We start from the raw sequence: 18,459 nt of genomic DNA on the forward strand, positions 1-18,459 counted from the left end.
TTCAGAGGGAGATGAAGCTTCAGTCCACAAAAGGACATATATTAATTGGGGATTTTACTTTATTTTGGCACAGAGTTTTTAAAAAAAAAATCACCTGGATGGATTTTAAGATATAGACAACGTTTCAGATCTGGTTTTGGAAGCCTGATTGAGAAAGTTCTTTCTCCCCAGCATTTAGGACAGCATGTTCTCTCTAAAGAAAGCTGTCTATTTTTCTTTTCTTTGATGGACCTTCAGTTTAGAACCGACACAAAGCTGGGAACACAACCCAAGGCAGAAAAAATTCACTCCTATGTACTGTTGGTCAGGTTGACTGTAGGACACAAAGGTTATGGATCGGTGGTGGAGCCTTGTCCCTGCGTGAGCATGTTTTCTGGACTTTGGCTGGAGCTGAATTACTGACTTCTGAAAGGAGGGATGGGTCTGGGTTTCTAGCGGGAACAGCCAATGGGAAGGAAGTAATATTCATTAAGAGTGTCTCAGGCAGGCCACACCGGTAAGGCATGCTGTTAACACACCCTCCTGCACACTGTTCGCCTGTGTTTGAAACCCTTCCAGGATACTGGGGTTACTTTTTTATTCCAACCAGGAAGAATACATGATTGGATTCTTCTTTTTATCCCTTCCTTCCTTCCTTCCTCGCTTCCCTCCCTCCCTCCCTCCCTCACCCATCTCCCCCTCCCCCTGCTGCCCTCCTCTGGAGCTCTTCTTTCCAGCAGGAGCTTGAGAATAAGATTATTATCCAATCAACTCAACAGCAGCCCATGTCAGTGTCCACATGTGCATCTGAGACGAGAAGAGATTCATTTGTGACCTGGAAACTGAAGTCTGCTTAGGTCTGTAAATATGAATAAAGCCCATTCTCCTTAATGATGAAGGTAATCTCCAGTAATTTAATTGTCTTTCTTAACTAGTGGGGATAACCCATTTCTCTCCACCCCCCCCTCCTCTCACACAAAAACTATGCTTCTCATAGAGTGATCTTTACAAACACAGGGGAAATATGTCTTTTGGTTAATTGCATTTGAAAGAGCTTCCCCCCCCCTTTTTTTCTTTTTTGTATGAGAGACTCTTCTTTCTCCACCACAAATTATGTGTTTTTCTAATACATATTGTGGTGAGCTGCTTGGGCTCTTATGGGCTAACTGTGGAAGTGGTTGGTGTGTGTGGGATGTACTCCTGGCTTGGGTTAGCTTTGGTGAAAGTTGCTGCTTTGGTTGCTGCTACAGATGAAAGGCAGTTTCTTTCTGTTGCCGTTGTTTGTGGAACTTTGGTGGACCTGGAGTGGATTGTGAGACCCCCCTGCCAGCCCATCCCCTGTGAGCACAGAGCCGTTGTCTCTTTCCATGTGTCATGTGCATTTTCCAAAACATTCAGCCGTGCCTCTAAGAAAGAAGTACAGCTTCTTAAGATGGCCTAGGAATGGAGCTGTTTTCTTTTCAATATGGTTTTGGAAAGAAATTATAGATGGAAGGTAGAAATCAAGTTGTACAGAAGGACTTAAGTGTAAGCCAGGAATGCAAAGATTAGACTCACTGGTTTAGTTAGGGCAAATAACTTCACTTTGAATTATTTTCTTCTTTTGAGCGAAAAAAAAAGTAGATCTGTGTTGAAAGCAGTGTCTGAGGAGACCAGCTTATAACACACAGCAATTGCAGAGACAAGTTAGGTGACACCAAGAACAAGTGTGTCTAGGCAGTCCCTTTAAAAATACCCCAACCGAGGTTATGAAACCACACAGCTTCTTTGAGGAATAACGCATCCAGGGCTAAAGCAGCCTAATTTTATTCAAGGATTTGAAGAGTAAAAAGGGATTTGGTTCTTTAAAAAAGGGAAAAAAGAACAGCCGAGTGAGGATTATTGATCAGTGAGGGATTAAACATTTGCTGGAATACAAAGCATCAGGAATTATCAACATGGACATCACAGTGGCCGGCCATTCAGCACTTGGAAATGCAAACAGCCCAGTTTCCCACTGATCCAATGGCAGCAGCCTGGAGCTCTTGATTCCCTGTGTGTCCACCTTTGTACTCCCTGCCCCTGGACAGGGATGAGGAGATGGGTTAGGGGTGAAAGGAAACTAATCTTGCTCTTTTAACTTCTGTCTGTCTGTCCCTCTTGAGCAGGCCAAGCAGAGACCAGAGAGGGAAAGCACTGGGGAGCCTAGGAGAGGTCCTGAGGTCCAGAGAGGATCAGGAGATCTATCGGGAAACCTCAACTACCACTTCCTCCTGTTGCCAGGGCTGTGGTCCTGTCTGCTTGCCGGCCCGCACCTGCCTCTGTGGTTCACAAGGAAAAGGCATTTGGCACTTGTACAGCCGGCCCAAGGGAGTAGTGCTGGGGCCATCCCTCCCTTTCTGGTTTTGTCTTTTTCTTCCCCTGTCAGGTGCCACTGGCTTTGAACCATGTAATTGCATCAATAAGCCATCTCTGGGATGAGCGGTGTGTGTGTGTGTATGTGTGTGTGTGTGTGTGTGTGTCTGTGTGTGTGTCTGTTTGTGTGTGTGTCTGTGTGTGTGTCTGTGTGTGTGTGTGTGTGTGTGTCTGTGTGTGTGTTCTACTGGCAGCCTGGCTCTGCCACCCTGCCTCCTGGAAGGGTTTGCAGGACTGAGGACATTGGTTTGGATCCTGAGGCTGATTTTTATCACCTCTGCATAAGGCTTAGCCTGTGAGGAGGGAAAGTGAGAGGGAGGGAAGAGGAAGTCTGACTTTGCACTTTCAAGAGCATGTGTGATTTTCCAGGATGTACATAATATACATTGAAGCATCTGTGTTGTGGGCTCCCAGGGATTTGCCTGTTCTCCGTGCCGATTCTTTGTGCACCCTGCATACATCCTACCTTTTGGAAACTGGGGGAGGCAGTGGAGGATGTTGTATAAGAGGACCAGTGTCCTGACCCACGTGCTGACTGGGTTAAAACAGGTGCACAGATACTTCAAGCTCCAGCCCACATCTCTACCTACCCCTGGGCAGGAAGAGCCTAGGGTCACCGTCTGCCTCTTGGAGACTCAGTTTCCCCATCCACTGGGAAGTTTTTGATAAAGGCCTTTATTTTGGGTGCCACATTCTCATGCTGAGTCTCCTATTGCCTTCTGTTGTCAACTTGAGGAGCCTTTGAAACTTTGGGGGAGACGTTCCCATCTTTTTCTTCCTTCTTCTTTTCCATACATTGGACTGTGTTGCTATTTTCAGGCCACAAGTGATGAGACTGAAATGTAAGTGTCTTGATGTGCCAGGTGGGGACATCAGGCCACCTGGCTCAAAACCTGGAATTCTAGGACATGTTAACTGTCTGAACCACAGAGGTAGAGAGAGCACACACAGGGCCACACTCACTGACCCGTGAATGTCACAGATGTGGCCGGGCCAGGCCTTGAGACCATGTCAACCCTGGTCCAGAGGAGAAAGGACACACTTCACCCACAGCTCTTTTTAGGGAGCTGGGATTGAGTTCCATCTGTAGAATCGCAAAGTGTTTCTGGGTTTGGAGCCACTCTTTCTCAGACGTCAAGTAAACACACACAAGGTTGCAATGAGGGTTATGCAAGCCTGTATGCTGGGGTTTGACTCAGGACAAGCCCTAAAATGAGCACATTTTGCTCATTTTTGCTGTTCAAAATTTTGGTGATCCTAGGGTTTAAACTCAGAGCCTTGCACTTGTTATACGGATGCTTTACCACTTGAACCTTGCCTCTAGGTTCCTTTGCTTTCTGCCAATGTTGTATGACTGTGTCTGAATCCACCTCCTCTAGGTTCACTGGTGATGTTGGACTCCCGGGCCCATGTCACCGCACTGTTTTTCTCCCCCAGAAACAGTGTCTTGTGGACCTTTCTGCCCGGTCTGTCCTAGAACCTTGATCCTTCTAATGTCAGCCTGCTAAGTAGCTGAGATGATAGGTGCCAGCCACCAGCATGTAGCTGAGGATGTATTGTCCCACTGTTATCCTACTGAGCCCAAACCTTAGATGCACCCAGTGATTGTGTTGGCGAATTGACATCATCGGATGAGCAGCATATATGGCTTATTTATTGACAGTCGAGGTCCAAGCCCTGACTAGGCCCAAAGCCTTAGCCTCACTCTTGGTCCATGGAGATGGAAGACTATCCAGGCAGATGTGTCTCAAAACAGCAATGCTGCTGAGTTTGGTGTGTGTGGTTGTTTGGGGTGTGTGTGGTTGGGGTATGTGTGGTTGTTTGGGGTGTGTGTAGTTGTTTGGGAAGTGTGTGGTTTGGGATGTGTGTGGTTGTTTGTGGTGTGTGTGGTTGTTTGGGATGTGTGTAGTTGTTTGGGATGTGTGTGGTTGTTTGGGATGTTTATGATTGTTTGGGGTGTGTGTGTGTGGTTGTTTGGTGTGTGTGTGTGGTTGTTTGCGGGAGTGTGGTTTGGTTTCCTGCTCATCAGCCTTGGTGGGTGCCATCTTCTCCCCTCCCCATAGGATGCTCTCTGCTCACAGTGGTGTGACCTGTACCCCTCTCTATTCTCAGTGTTTAACCTGTACCTCCTCTCTGCTCTTGGTATGACTCTATCCCCTCTCTGCTCTTGGTAGTGTGACTTGTATCCCTTCTCTGTTTTTGGTGTGACCTGTACCCCCTCTCTGCTCTTGGTGTGACCTGTACCCCAGGGCTAATTTAGGCCATTGGGATTTAGAATGCAGTTGGAGATGGGAAGGAGAGGGGACTGGAGAGGGAGGCTGGGAGAAGAGATCTGGTCCCACACCTGCTCGCTGCTCCTCAGGACACCTCTGTGCACTCCACAGGGCCACTGTGAAGCCTGATGGGGAGGAGCTCTATTCTGGCTGTCCAGGGCCCCGCGGAAGGAAAAGCAAGGGAGGAACGCGCTTGAAAATAACATCGTGACTGTTCTTGGGGTAGAGTTCTGCTTTTGCCAGCTTCATTTTTAATGAAAGGATGGAAATGTCCAGAGGCAGGGTGGTGACTAATGGAGTTGCATTGTCCTCTTCTTATTGGAGTTTCAACAGCAGGGCATCCAAGCTCACTCTCTGAGACTGCATTCACGCCAATGTGCAATATGAAATGGAGTTCCTTCCGCATTCACCTCTCTCTAGTCCTGGGCCTGGAGCAGCAACTTAGTCTTCACCTGGTCTGATTTGATGGGATGATTCTCCAGCGCTCACTCCTTTTCTTATGTTGACAGTGGTAGTGGTGGGGGGGGAACACAAATTTACATGACAAAGGACATAGTTCACCTTTTTCACCTGGGAAGTACTTGTGTTTGTTTTCTGGGTAGATAAACTACATTTAAATGGCATGATGGATTAAATAAAGTGTTATTTTTATTTTCTTACCATTGTTAAGGACTAAGTACTTCTGGGTTTTCTTTTTCTTTTTTCTTTTTTACTATCTGGCAGCAAAAATGCCAGCTCAAGTAGAAGTGTGGTTCAAGTGGTAAAATGCCAGCTTTGGAAGAAAACGCTAAGGAAGAGCATGAGGCCACCAGATTGAAGTCTAGGCTTCCAGTCCCAGAGGCAGGCTGTGAGTCACAGCCCATTGGGGTCACACAGCCCAGCACTGCGTAACAGACAGTGAAAGGGTCAGGACATGACTGCCATCATTTTGTTTTTCTTTGCATGCTAGGCTTTGAAGTCAGGGCCATGCCCTTACTAGACAGAAGTTATATCATCTGAGCAATGCCTCCGGCCCTTTTTTGCTTTATTTATTTTTCAAATACGGCTTCCAGGCTGACCCATCAGCACCTCTCATGCATACTTGGATCATTAATGTCAGCTGCCCATGGCACTCATTCTCCCTCCCCCCCCCCCAACTCCTTGGAGTCCTGCTGGAGGCTCACTGCAGACACATCCTCATGGCTGCTGTAAATGGAAGGGACCCTGGTCATCAGCAAATGGCAGTGTGAGGCCAAGCAAGGTCAGAACTGGTCAGGAATCAGGACTGGTAATGACTCTGTGCTTAGGGGCAGGCATAGCTCCTGATGAGTGGGTGGAGGACTGGACTATGTAGCTTCAGTGTATCTGTTTTCAGGCAGTGACTATCATAGACACATTTGGATTTTGTGAGGTTTTTGAGCAGTGAGGATGGAAATCAGCTTGAGGCACAGCTGTGGACAGGTTGGTTGGTCCGTCCCATGTGCCTGGGACACCTTAGCTTGCTTTGGCACCTAGGTAACAAGTTGCCCTTATGATGTAAGTTTATGATTTTATCAAGTAGAGACTATATTAAACTCCACGAAGGCACAAGGCTTGACTTGTTCTGGCCACAACTAGTTCCTCCTATTGTCTCCAGACAGAGCAGCAGCTCCACAAATAAGGGATGGGAGGGGGGCATGGGGAACGAGAAGGAAGGGGTGGCGTCGCCCAGGAAGCATTGTACTTGTAACCTGACTTCTGGAATTGTTACCCTGGGTGCAACCCCATCAAAATACTAATAAAAAAGTCATGTTTTCTTATTTGTTATGAACAAATAAGAAAAATAATTTTAAACAACCACACTCTATAACCCATAGATAATTACTTCTATTTTTGTTTTTAAGAAACAATCATTGTTGGAGAGTTTTCTTTGAAATACAAAAACTCTTCTTGGAAGCTTATCTGTGTATTAGACAACAGAGCCCCTGAGTTTGAGTTTGCAAAGACTTGGAAATGGAGACTTTCAGGATGATTGCACTCCTTCCGCGCAGTGTGTTTCCATACCCATGCATTCCCACAAAAATTTCCTCCAGTCATTTTTGGCACTCTAATCTTTGTTACCTAGTTTAGAAAACAAAAGTTGGGGAAAGTCATGTGAATTGAAAGTTGTGCTTTTCTGTATATGGTTAAAGAAGTCTTCCTTTGGGAACTGCCTACATTTCTTTGCTGTTTTCGGCAAGTTTTCCTGGCTCTTGCTGCTTTCTTTCTTCCTTAGAGGATTCTGTAAGGTCTATCCATCATCCAGTTACCAAAATGCACCTCACTGGAGAAGGAAAAATAGTTGGCGTAGCTGAGTGTTTGAAAGGAAATAGGAGGAAAGACACATCGAACCATCTCTGATGCGCTTTTGGAAATTCATAATGACAGATGGGTTGGGGAGAAGGAGATACACTCCACAGTGGGCTTCCTTTCAGATCCAGAGCTCCTTCCAAGGTGTTCTGAGCTATTCTTAGCAACTGGGGCTCCACACATTCACCCCGCCCCCCCCCAGAAGAGAAGACTGCTTGAGGAAGCTTTGTTGCTTAGCATTTTGCTCCAAACAAAAGCCAAACCAGGCAATGCAGGAATAGATGTGGAGAAATCTAGACGTCTATTTCATAGAACTTGAAGGACCAAGGCACCTGACTTCTCAGGACCTGTGCTTCTTCAGTCCTCTGATAGGAGTGAGAAGTTCTTTCTCACTCATCAATTCTTTCAGAATTCTCTGAAAGAAGTGATGAGAATATTCGTAGGGAATGGTGGAGATAGGAAGGTTCCATAGTCCCTATCTTTTGGACACTTGCAGTGTGGAAATCATTGAAATTGTTTTCCCCTTCTCTTGTTTATTCAACTCTACCTATCGTTGGTTGATGGCTCAGATTATCTCCCTTCCCCCCCCAACCCCCAGTGTAGTAATGCATTTCAGGGTAATGCAGAATTTCAATTTGGGGTGTAGAGTGATATGGTTTGATCATGTGTTACAGAGTTGAAGTTCTGAGACCCCCCCTCCCCCATGGAGTTAGGAGCTTTGCGCCATGTAGTCACTCTAAGAGCACCTGTGGATTCTTTCCTAGGCTCTCATACTTAGCCACCGACCATGAGCTTGAGCTCTGCCTCTGATGGGCACCAGTTGAGTGTCCATTTTCACCATGAACATATTTGTGTGGACAGGACCTTCTGTTTGGGGGGGGCATACCGTGGTGGCTGTGGCAAGACAGAGAAAATGCCTACGTCTGTAAAGGTGTACCTAAGCTGAATCCACAGACTTCTATTCCCAGAACGGCCTCAACTGGTGATCCTCCAGATCTGAGTTCCCTGAGTACCAAAGATTATAGGCACCAGTCATGGATTCCTGGCATGATGCCTAAATATTGCAGCGGATGCAAGGAGTTTGAGAAGTGGCGACTGCCTTACAGGGGGTTGCGAACTCCAGCCCCTTATTCTGTTGCAGATGTCAAATCAGAAGCCATCTATCCACCACAGGCAGCTTTATTAGATGATCAAATTGGTTATGGAAGTGCCCTGCCCACCTGCACTGGCCTCTTTCCCTTACCCAGCTAAGGACTCCTTGCAGACACACCCTCATGGCTGCTTTGCCTGCTGTGATCTCAACTCCTTTCCAAATGCTTGCCTCGGCAGCTTCCCCTCCATCGTGCCTGTGCCTCTCGGACTGGGTTCCCATGGTGGTTGGATATTGAGCTGCTTGTTAGAGGAGGAAACAAGGGCTGTTGTGTACAATGGCAGGCCTGAACTGGCCCTGAGGCAGGGCAGACGCTCTCCCAGGTGGGACTTGTCAGGGCACAGGGCAGGCATCCTGCCACTGGGCCCTGGGTCACTGTGGTGAGCAGCGGTCACACTGGAACTTCTCTCTCTCAGAGAACAACAGGTTATATCTGACCAGATTGTCTTCTCTAGGGAATCTGTTTCTCCACCTACTCCTGGGGGATGCCTGGGGCTTGAGTCCATGCCAGGCTTCACTCCTGTCCAGAACTTTTCATTCCAGAAGTTTCAACCACTCAGCCAACCCCCCTGCCCTTTGCTGCATTCCCTTCTCTGATTCTGTGGCTTACACTCTTCATTTTCTATGAATTGTGAGTTTCCCTTCTGGCTATCCTTGGTTCCTTCCCATTAGTTTGATTGTGAATAGGCTCCTACTTTGCTTCTAGAAACTTCTTTCCTTCTACCTCTCATTTGGGGGATACTTTACTATACTTCTTTTGGGGGATTCAAGAGTGTTTATGAATTGTTTCTTAAGTGGGCAAACTGCACATACTCTTTAGAGCAGTTTGTGTGGGGGGGTGTGCGTACGTGCAGTTTGTGTGTGGAGGGGTGTGCGTACGTGCACATATGTGCTTCAACACAACTTCAGAAGAGAGGTTCCGCTCCTGATTTCCTGATTCAGAGAATGAGGTACAGAAGATTCAACCTTGAGTAGTGAACAGGGGAGGGCCAGGCGGCCTGAGCTCCAGACATTGTTCTCTGTACATCGCCATCTTATGTGACAATGGGACAAGTCTCAGTGTCAGAGCAGCAAAAGTACTGAGTTGAAACATTCAACCGTGGAAATCTTTTACAGATTATGCCCTCATGAAATGATCTATTTGGCAGGAGTTTGGAGTAACAAATGTATGAATTTATTGTAGGAATGTATTAGATCAGTTCTCTTCTCCTCTATCCTGAGGCTTTGTGATGGTTGCTGACTGGTTCACTTGCAGGAGTTTTCCTGTTCATAGCTCATGAGCAAAATGAGGGTGATAAATTGCACAGAGGAAACTGATTATTGACAATGATTTGGGCTCTTCTATTCCCTCTATCTGATAGTGCCAGCGACTTCTTAACTGGCATGGACTGTTTGCTGTAAGATAGTTTCCCTTTTCACACAAACTCACAAACTGGTGAACTGTCATACTGTGTCTTTTCAGTAGTATCCAAATGTAAGGCTGGCTGACAGCTAGTTTGTTGACTCCTAGAAGATAATAGCAATTGTCTCCGAACAGATTTGTTTCAAAGATTCATTACCTGAGTTCTGGAACCACTTGTGAGGTGAAAGATCTCTATCAAGATGGGAGGGAAGGCCACCATGTTGGGTGCAGCCTGCAGGGAGTAGACTCAGCCATTCTATTTGTACACCCTACATCTCTTTGTGGCTGTGGAGGACCAAAACTTTGAATGAACTTTCACTATTTGCTGCAAAGTGTCCCAGGCATTTCATATCTTACTTGCTGAATGGCTTTGAATGGTCAATGCAATCTTAGGTATACCCATGGGAACTCAGATAAGCTATACAGGGAATTGTATTTAATCAAAGACTTCAAACAATAGAAATTAAGAGGCAATGGTGTGTTTGTATATTTAGGTTTCACTCTAAAAAAAATAAAACCAAACTGAACAAAAACTGATCTCAGTGTTTAAGAGGAAAATCTGCTTTTAACAACTTCAACAAAGGTTGATCCCCCCCATCTTAAAAAGCCCCATCAAACTAACTTCTTAATAATTTATTAACCAATGAGGAAATAATGAGGACTACAATTCCTTTGAATTGTATAAACCTGTATAAAAGATAGATCAAAATGACAGTCCAAGATAAGTGAATGTTGGACTGATCTATTGAACTCTTCTAAAATACTCAGGTGAAAAGAAGCCTAGATCCAGGCTACCTACTTGAAAAATAAAAAGACCAGCTCTTGTTGGTTCCAGTTGAGGATGTGGATGGTATGCTTTAGGTTCAGGAGGAAGGTCAATCAGCTAAATATGTCAGAACCCTTGGAGCAGAGGGAGAGCTGTGTGGACAGGCCTTGGGTTTGACCTCAGAGCCTCACCCTGGGTAAGCTGGCCACCACCACGTGGCAGGTGCTCATCACAGACTTATCTTTTGTGTTTTGAATCTGCTTTTTGTCTTGTCATGGTCTGATGAATATTTGCTAAGTTCTTGTTACTGCTGGTACCAGCTGCATGCCATGGCCATTATGGTAAAGAAGACACATGCTTTCGGCCCTTCAATGGTAAGATCTGGATGAGAAAAACCACTTATTCATCATGTATCACTACACATACCTGTAATCCAAGCTACTTGGCAGATGAAGGTAGGAGGATTAGGATCTGCGGTCAGTCTGGGCAAAAGAAGAGATCTTATCTAAAAAAAGAAACTAAAAGCAAACAGAATTGGGGGTGTGGCTCAAGTGATAGAGGTCTTACCCAGCAAACATGAGACCCTGAATTCAATCTCCTACACTGCAAGAGAAGGAGGAGGAGGAGGAGGAGGAAGAGGAGGAAGGAAAGCAGAAGAAGAAGGTGGAGGAGGAGCAGAAGCAGCAACAGAAGACGGAGGAAGAGGAGAAAGAGGGGAGGAGGAAGAAGAGATGGGAAAGGAGGGAGAAGAGGAGGAAAGGAAGAGGAGTATGAGAAGAGGAAGAAGTAGAAAGGAGAGGAAACAGAAGAGGAGGAGGAAGAGAAAAGATGAGTGAGTTATTTCCAGATAAAGGGAAGGCAGTTTGGGAATGGGCATATTCGGTTAGCTCACAAATGGATTTACTGTTACAATAAACACACTATAACTTAAAGGCATCAGAAGTCATAAATACATGAGATACCCGTTATTCACTGAACCTCACAGCTTAGCAGCAGCTGTCCACCCTGTGGTCATCTGGCTGACTGGGGGCTTCTAACTGCGGCCCACTGCCCGAGTTTTGAGAGACAAGCCTCCTGCATAGTCCTGGCCTGGGAAAAGATCCAAATGCAAAGTTCTAAGTGGAATGAGCAGGGTCATCCGTCTAGAGAAGGACTGGTGTTCTGTCCACTGCATCCAGTCTTCCCTTCAGAGTAAAGGATGGATATCCTTCTCCGCTGTGGTCACAGTTGGGAGGGATTGCTTTGTGGGGAGTGGAGGCGTGGTGTAACAATGCCTTATGTATGAAGACGGCAAGCTATTTTCTCTTCTGGACTCTGTGATCTGTATCATGGTTTGATTGGCTGGAAGCCAGTCTCAAGCTAAATTCCTACCCTGCCCCACCTCCCCTTGGAATACAGAGGTCATTACGTGGTACTCATTGTGTATTTCTGTATTAACTCCATTCCTGTCTCCATTGTATGCTGGTATCCATATCTTTCTACTTTCCCATTCTCTCCTACACCTAGTTTATCAGAGCAGTTCTGGAATACAGCAAGTTATAAATAATTAAAATGTATTAAATTGCCTGGGACTAGGGTGGAATTTGGGAGCTTTGTTTTGCTCTTCTTTGCTGCTGAGGGGCGAGCCGAGCCATCCTGTTGCTCTCCTGCCTTCCACTCACTTGGCCTTCCCATAGACCTCGGCGGTTTTTGCTGCTGGGTTTGCCATCCAGGCTTGGTTTAGGTTCTCCCCGAATCTTTGTCAGTAACCTTGGTCTAAGGAGCCTGGGTGTCTTTTCCCCTGAGCTCATACTTGAATCACTCCGCAGGTTTGTCTTGCCTTTCTTGTCTTCATAAATTGTAATAGCTTCTTTTGTCTTAGACACAGAGGTACAAGGAACGGTTAAGAGCTATGGAATGCTGGGTGCTTGCTCCCCAAATCCCTGTAGTCTGGAGCAAGGAGGTAAGATTAAATTTTGCAAATCTCTTTACAAGTCCAGTTGAAAATAAGAACCTCCTTACTTTTCTTAGAGGGATAGATCTGTCTGATAGTGACCCTGAGTTTGTAGCCAAAGGCAACTTTTAGAAACCTTGAGTGGTATTGGGCTCTGTCACTGACTGGTAACTCCAGGCTAATGGCTTTGTTGTATGGTTTCATTGTTCTCAGTGGAGTGTTAGCTCCTCCCCATAGTCCAGGGGATAAAAGGTGAATTGTTTGGTATAATATCTAATGATCAATATATATAACTAGTACCATTAGCCTGCCTTCTGCTTATTTGTCACATTAGTTAGTTGGTCTATCTTCTGTAAAGATTATTTATAGCAATTATGGTAATTACTATATCCACCATAGAGGAACCATATGAATACACACTTAACATCTTCTTTATTTTTCTCTAAACTTGACTTTTATAAGTGCTCACTCCTTCCTTTCTTCCCTTCCATCCCTTCTTTTTCTTCCCTTTTTTTGTGTTTGACCTTAGTCTTGAACTTATGGCCTCTTGCTTGTTTGGCTCTTCTGTTTATGGATGATGCTCAGTCCCTTGAGTCTCACTGACTTTATCTGTCAAGGACTTTGAACGGGACCCTTAGATCTCAGCCTCATGAGTTGTCAGGAGTATAGGGGTGAGATAACAGTGCCAGGCAACTCTTTGCTTTTACTTTTAAAAGCAATGTATTCTTTTATTTATTATCTTTAAGGAGTTATACAAAGGAATTGCTATCTAACACAGCAGTTTAAGAATACAATATATCTTCATCAATATCACCTCTTTCAACCGCTGTTTTGATTCCTCTATACTTCCTTTCCCTTAACACTTCTCATGACCAATTATTGCATATTCACTTCTGTGGATTTACTGCACACACATTTGTATGTATGTGCATGCATGTGTGTGTCTGTGTTTGGTGTGCATACTCGGTTCCCACCACAGTCTTTCTAGAACATTGCTTGGCATGTCATAGCCATGCAAATCTATATTGAATAGTCTTCAAACACCACCAGTTTCATTAATGCGGCTTTGGATGATACTTGAAGCAGAAAGGGCACTCATTTGACTGAGGACAGAAGCTTTTCTCTGGGAAGTGGGTGCTTGAAAGACCCAGGGAAAACATGGGCTGCATGACTCTTTAAGTGGGCTGCTTGCTCGGGATTCTGTCATGAATTACCACTAGTCTTTTTGTCACCAGATTGTGGAGTGCCCACTGAGAGCTAGGGAGAAACCAAATAGGAAACCTTGCAGGTGCCTTCAGAATGCTGTCCCTTTCATTTTCTGCGCAGGGACAACATTTTGGCAGGAGCAATACATGTATCTTAGAATCCGCATATGTCAAGAGCATTTTTCATAAGCAGTCTCTGATCCACTGACCCACCTGGGATTAAGAAAGCTGACCATTGTGTGTAAGCACATAGCTAACAATAATACCCTATGTCCTGATGCATAGAGGAATTCTAAGATGAAGTTGACTAAACACAGGTTCACGCTGCATACACTATGTGTGGAAATTCTGCAAAGCAAGGCTGGGGCACCAAGACAAAGCCCATAGAGCTACTTACACCTGAGGGGAAACAGGAAGCTGACACCAGGGACAGAGACAATCAAATAACTTTCTTTTTTTTTTTTTTAGAGCTGAGGACCTTACTGTTAGGCAAGTGCACTTCCACTAAGCTAAATCCCCACCCCCCACTGCCTCTTGTCTCTATATTTCCTCAATATTTTCCTGACATTTTCACAGAATGTCTTTTTATTTTAAAAAAAAATCTTAACTGAGGATTATTTCCTTGAGTATGCACAAGTAAGGGTGAACGTTCTTATGTTCTGTATACTTCCCGAATTCTGAATGAATGCATGCTTTCCTGCTGCACTCTGAATGTGCACTCCGCTTTCTCATCCATTATTTCACTGAAGCTCTGCAGTTTCATTGTGAGTCAAAAGTCACCAATTCCTAAACAGAGAAAGCAAAGCAGAGCGGTTAAGTTTTACCCTAGGTCATTAGTGTACAAGTTCAGTAAAGGGAAACTATATTCACTTTTTTTTTTCGTTGTGGGGCCTGAACTCTGGGCCTGGGCACTGTTCCTCAGCTCTTCAGCTCAAGACTAACGCTGTACCACTTGAGCCACTTCTGGCTTTTTCTGCTTATGTAGTACTGAGGAATCGAACCCACGGCCTCTTGCATGCAAGGCAAGCACTCTACCACTGAGCTACCTTCCCACATTTACATTCACTTTTTATCAATTAAATCCTATGAGTCCTTTTCCTCCCCTTTTTTTTCTAACTACATCCTAATTCCTCAGATATAGAGGCTCTATTCTCACAGCAATATTATAGCATCCTCTTCAAGAAAGAATATTAGCAGCAGCCATTATATACTCAGGAAACATGGTCTACCCTACCCTGACTCCTACTGGTAACTCCTCTATGAGTTCCTGGGCAGGTTTTGGACTTTAAGCTACAAGTTAGTTCTGCTATGACAAAGGGGCCACAGGCAGGACCAGGAAGCAATGCTGCTGTGCAGACTGTGGGGAGCCTATATGTGCTGAAGGTCAGATGCTGACCCAGGCAGGAACAAGATGAGGGAAAAGCACATCAACAGGCATTTGCTTTGCCTGTCTGCTTGTACTCAGGACATCAATGAAGAAATAGATTCCTTCGTGCAACATATGTTTTACATTATAGCCTGAAAGCTTTATATGTGGCACTTCAAAGATCTTGGCTGGCATAGCTAATTTGAGGGTAGGCTCATGCAAATAGTAAGAAATTTGAACTAAAGAAGACATCTAAAAGAAATGGGCTTCAGTTATTTTCACAAAACTTATATTGGAAACCTAAATGGACAAGGGCTCTAGGAAAGGTTCTGGTGTATCGCCGGTGGAGCCCAGCTATTTAGGAGGAGGTAATGAGAGGGTCACAGTCCATAGATCACTTGGATAAAACTATGAGATTTACCTGAAAAAGCCAAATTAAAGCTGGGTGCTGTGGCTCACACCCGTAATCCTAGCTATTCAGGAGGCTGAGATCTGAGGATCGTGGTTCAAAGCCAGCCCAGGCAGGAAAGTGCATGAGACTCTTATCTCTTATTTTCCAGAAAACCAGAAGTGGTGCTGTGCCTCAAGTGGTAGAGCTCTAGTCTCAAGCTGAAAAGCTGAGGGACAGCACCCAGGCCCAGAGTTCAGGCCTCACAACTGACAAAAAAACAACCTTCAAATTAAAAGCAAAAGAATTGGTGGTGTCACTCAAGTGTCAGGACATTTCTCAGCAAGCTTAAGTCCTTGATTCTTCTAAAAAGGGGTGAGGAGCCTTTGTCCTTGAGTAGCAAATGACTGTGGTATCATTGCATGGAAAAGCCAGGGAACCCTGGGGGGAGAAGTGGTTTCTCTGAATGCTGTCTGCCCAGGCAGAGCCCTCTGCTCCTAGTCTGTTCGTATTCAGAATGAACAAATCATTGTTGTTGGAAGAGTTCATGCAGTTCTTCCGGAATATAAAACAATTGAGAATGCCTGGAGGGAGGCGTCCTGAGGCCGCTGTGTGCACCCAGAGCACCTGGAGCTGCCACACCCCTGCGTCAGAGGGGCACCTGGGCTGGGGTTACCGGCGGATGGCTCCAGCATGGTCCCAGCTCTGTGGCATGGCAGCACAGACTTCTAAACCATTAAGGAGGAGAAACTGAACTCAGCACACCAACTCCCACTATAGCGCACACCAAAGGGAAAGAAACTCCTACTTATTCTGTGTTTTTCTTTTTCTTTGGTGGACTTTTGACCTAAGGGTTTAGCTTCACATTCTGGGCACTAAAATGAGCCATACACCTCTGGGTATCCAAGGATATTGTTTCCTTTGATCATCATGACAACCTTCTGCAGGGCAACCCCGTGAACACGGCCATCTTCCAGAGGAGAGAGGATGGGACTGGTGCAGGGGCGCAGGCTTGGTCCTGCTGCCTACACTCCCTAGGTTGTCTCTAACACAGGCTAACATGTACGTGAATTCTGCACACACCTCAGGGCTGTGTAGAGTCCAGAGTTGTTCTCTGTTTGCGTTGTTACAATGAGCCAGGGGGTGAAGTCCATTTCAATGCCACTTTACAGGCTGGGCACAGAGGCTCCAATAGGTACTGAAAGCTATTGAAGAGCACAGAACCAGTTATTGGCCTTGATAGGTTCAAGATGTGATCAGCTGGGGCTGGGAAGGTGGCTCAATAGTAGAGTGCTTGCCTTGCATGCATGAGGCCCTGGGTTCGATTCCTCAGCACCACATAAGCAAAAAGAAAAAAGCTGGAAATGGCGCTGTGGCTCAAGTGATAGGCGATAGCCTTGAGCTGAAGAGCTGATGGACAGTGCCCAGGCCCAGAGTTCAGGCCCCACTACCAGACCCCTCCCTCCCCCCAAAAAAGATGTGATCAGATTGCAATAGGGTCCACCTTCCCAGCCACTCCACATTGTGGGGCCTCCCCCCCAGTCCAGTCCAGTCGATATCCTGATTCAAAGTGCGGTGTGGGCTGCAGTGGAAGGCTGCATGGCACATGGATGCCTTGTGGGAAGTGGTGGTTGGTGGTGAGTTGTTCTGTCATTGGATAAGGGGAAATGTTCTTGCCTTGACCGTGTTGTTTGGTCCAATTGGCCTGCTTTCCACACCCACCCTTCCCCATTTCTGGTAAGTGGGGGGCTTTAGTTGTCACTCTTCCTACCTGGTGTCTGCACTGCCAAGGGGCTGACGAATGGAGACAAGTGTCCTCAGTGTAGCTCAGTCCAAATTCTACCTTTGTGCCCATGAAAAAGGGGGTGGCAGGGCTACTTATGATAAGCTAACTTGTATAGTATTATGGAAATGTAAACCCCAGTTGAATTTCTGCAAACAAAATGCCCAGGTGCATCTGTGGGCTTTGACCACGACCCTGGCTGAGCATCCGTGAACTGGCCACTTGTCCCTGCACGCACAGCATTGCCCCTCTGCCCCCAAGAAATCCACCTTTCTCTCTTGCAAGTGCTTTGCTTCTCATTTCACCGGCTCATTGAAGGTGAGCCCCATCTATCTCTGGGCGCGTCACACTTGAATTTGTAGGTGCTCTTGTCAGCCTGACCTCCCACCTAGCTTTCCTGGTTGTCTCAAGGTGGGATCTTATGCCCCAACCACAATCTTTCAAATTCAATTTCAGCCCCTTTGACAGTGTGGCCAACCCTGAGACCCAGCAATTCTACACTCTGTCTTAGCATACCCAAAGCCAGCAGAGAACCTGCACAATCATTAGACAGCTGGGTAGCTCCATCTTTCAGCCCACGTGGAGATGAACTTGAAAATTCCTTCAAGCTTCCGTTTGCTACAGAGAATTTAAACCCGAGCACTAGATGGAACATGTGGCCCTTGGGAGGGTTGGATGCAGCCACATGTTATGGTAGTGAAATGATAAACAGGTGGGGATGATGCTAGGAAAATGACCACTCCGAGAGAGTGATAATTCCCAAATGAATGAATGAACTCACATGGCTGCCTTTGGTGGCTTGGCTCTGTAGACTCTCTCTTCTTCCCACAGTCCATTCACAGGCCATGTGGCATAGTTCATCAGCACTCTGTACTGAAGTTCAGTTTGATGAGGATCTAAGGAACTTGAGAAGGAGATGAGGGTGACCAGTCACTCAGGCATGGATGCCCAGTTTGGGCATCCATTGTCTGGACTTGACATTGGCCCCGTTGCATGCTGGCTTTGTGATCCTGGACAACTCACCTGACCTCTCAGGGCGTCCATCTCTTCATCTGCAAAAACTGTGATGGTGACAGTGGCGCCTACCGCAGAGGGGTGCTGTGAAGACTGAGGGGTTGTGAGACACAAACTTCGCATGGCACAGATTACCTGGCAAGGTGCACACAGCCCGTGAGTGGGAGCTACTCTTCTCTCCCCGAGAGCATGGCAGACATCCTCTCCACATCACGGGCGGACTTAATAGGTTTTCAGTTTCTAAAAGCTTCCCCGTGTTTTCTATCAACCACGCATAAGTAATGAACTTGATGTCTTCATAAAGCATGGTATTTTGTGGTGATTATTTTAAGCTCTCTCATGCATTGTCTCATTTCATTAGGTAATGATCATTATGACAAAAAAATAAAAAGAGTCCTTTAAAAATACTTCTGGTGGTACAGATGTCAAACACCAATTACCATAAACGTGATGGCAAGAGTAGCATTGTTTTCCTCACGTGATGCTGTGCAATCGTTTT

At 45.9% G+C, this 18,459-nt stretch overlaps 1 long non-coding RNA gene across 1 annotated transcript; it reads left to right on the forward strand.

The window, feature by feature from the left end:
* The first annotated feature begins 668 nt into the window (after positions 1-668).
* LOC138804404 (uncharacterized) lies at positions 669-5,269 on the forward strand. The gene is made up of 2 exons (XR_011365236.1): positions 669-836; positions 4,758-5,269. It is a non-coding gene; the product is annotated as an uncharacterized lncRNA (long non-coding RNA).
* The last annotated feature ends 13,190 nt before the right edge of the window (positions 5,270-18,459 follow it).

The sequence above is a fragment of the Dipodomys merriami genome, unplaced genomic scaffold (assembly GCF_024711535.1).
Source record: "Dipodomys merriami isolate MVZ:Mamm:240054 unplaced genomic scaffold, mDipMer1.0.p SCAF_360, whole genome shotgun sequence".
Lineage (NCBI taxonomy): Eukaryota > Metazoa > Chordata > Mammalia > Rodentia > Heteromyidae > Dipodomys > Dipodomys merriami.